This window comes from Vulpes vulpes, unplaced genomic scaffold, assembly GCF_048418805.1.
Source record: "Vulpes vulpes isolate BD-2025 unplaced genomic scaffold, VulVul3 u000000751, whole genome shotgun sequence".
Classification (NCBI taxonomy): Eukaryota; Metazoa; Chordata; class Mammalia; order Carnivora; family Canidae; genus Vulpes; species Vulpes vulpes.
The window spans coordinates 164,853-167,011 of NW_027325824.1; the positions used below are offsets into that span (position 1 = coordinate 164,853).

General features: G+C 46.4%; 1 pseudogene; it reads left to right on the forward strand.

The window, feature by feature from the left end:
- On the forward strand, positions 1-1,125 carry LOC112912314 (myosin regulatory light polypeptide 9 pseudogene; annotated as a pseudogene).
- The last annotated feature ends 1,034 nt before the right edge of the window (positions 1,126-2,159 follow it).

Genomic DNA, 2,159 nt, shown 5'->3' on the forward strand with positions numbered 1-2,159 from the left:
CCCCACGCAGCGAGCGAGCGCCTTCTGCCTTCTCCGCACCAGGGAAGCCCCACCCACCTGAAGCCAAGATGTCCAGTAAGCAGGCCAAGGCCAAAACCACCAAGAAGCGGCCACAGCGGGCCACTTCCAATGTCTTCACGATGTTTGACCAGTCCCATATCCAGGAGTTTAAGGAGGCCTTCAACATGATTGACCAGAACTGAGATGGCTTCATTGACAAGGAGGACTTGCATGACATGCTGGCCTCACTGGGAAAGAACCCCACCAATGAGTACCTCAAGGGCATGATGTGTGAGGCCCCAGGGCCCATCAACTTCACCATGTTTCTCACCATGTTTGGGGAGAAGCTGAATGGCACAGAACCTGAAGATGTGATCCGAAACGTCTTTACCTGCTTCGATGAGGAGGCCTCTGGTTTTATCCATGAGGACCACCTTCCGGAGCTGCTCACCACCATAGGTGACCGCTTCACGGAGGAGGAAGTGGACAAGATGTACCGAGAGGCACCCATTGATAAGAAAGGCAACTTCAACTATGTGGAGTTCACCCGCATTCTCAAGCATGGTGCCAAGGACAAGGATGACTAGGCCGCCCGGATGCCCCTGCCCAGGCCCCTGTCCCACTCCTGTTCCCCACTCACTGTGTATCAGCTCCATGCCCATGATCCTACAGGACCCTCTCAGAGGATCCTCCCTCTGAGGGGCTAGGGGCCCAGCTCCTTGTGGGGGAACAGGCTGAGCAAACATAGTGCCAGGCAAGGGGCGCACAGCCAACGTGAAGCAGGTGTTCCACCATGACCTCCCCCATCCCAAGAGAGAACTGTCTTCTAGGGAGCTGGGCCTCAGGGCTGCTCCCCACAGGACAGGCCCTCTGTCCTGTTGGACGCAACTTCACATGCACCCCCATGCAGGGCATGACAGCTCTTTCCCAGCCACTGCCACTGCCACTGCCACTAACCTCACCAAGGTCCTTTCTCAGAGGGCAGGATGCCAGAACCCTCCTCTGTGCCCTGCTCAGCCACCAGAACATAGCCCACCCCACCGGGAGTATGATCCAGAAGATGCATGTAGGTTGGACATTTGACCCAGGGGAGACAGAATCTTAAATAGAAGTCTGAGCACTGAAAAAAAAAAGTTATCTAGGTAATTTGGTGGGGACAGGTGACTTGGGGACCCTACTCTTCCGCCATCTTGCCCCTCCTCTGAACAAATCTTTAGAAGGCTGAATTTTAAAAAGCCGACAAGATAAAGTGAAAGAAGTGAAACAATAAGAAATAAAATCTTAATAAAAGTGATCTAGAGTTAGATCAAGAAAACTTCCAATTACTGAGAACAGAGAAAAAAATCAGAGAAAATTATCAAAGATATATTGTAAGAAAGCTCTTTAAAAATAAAGATCATGAGTATGCAGCAAAAATGTATAAAGACTTAGATAAAGTGGTATTAATTTAAACTTTCAGAATACCCAAAATAACTAAAAAAATAGTAAATCCTCAGAAAAAAAACCCAAGAAGACAAACATCCAATAAAACATACACAAGACAAATGACTATATGTAGATGGCAAATGAGCATGTGAAAATATGCCCAACATGTTGAAATGCAAATTAAAATACCAAAGAAATACCACTACAAACCTTTTTTAAATTAAAAAATTGCTCATACTGGGATCCCTGGGTGGCGCAGCGGTTTGGCGCCTGCCTTTGGCCCAGGGCGCGATCCTGGAGACCGGGATCGAATCCCACGTCAGGCTCCCGGTGCATGGAGCCTGCTTCTCCCTCTGCCTATGTCTCTGCCTCTCTCTCTCTCTCTCTCTCTCTCTCTGTATGACTACATAAATAAATAATAAAAAAAAATTAAAAAAAAATTGCTCATACTAAGTGTTGGTGAGGATGTGGAACAGAGAATGTGGAACAACTGGAACCCTCATATATTGCTTTGGAATTCCAAAGCCCACTTTGAAAAAATATTTTGGCATTTTGGCAATAAAGGTGTAAAAAAGAACTTCAGATGAATTTTTAAAAAGAATTTTATGGGGCAAGCAGAGCAAGGAAAAGTATTTATGGTGAATTTGAATTAAAACATGTTTCTAAGCAAAAACGATGGCTATAATGAAAGTACACATGGGATTCTGAAAATCCTAGGTTCAAAACTGGCTACA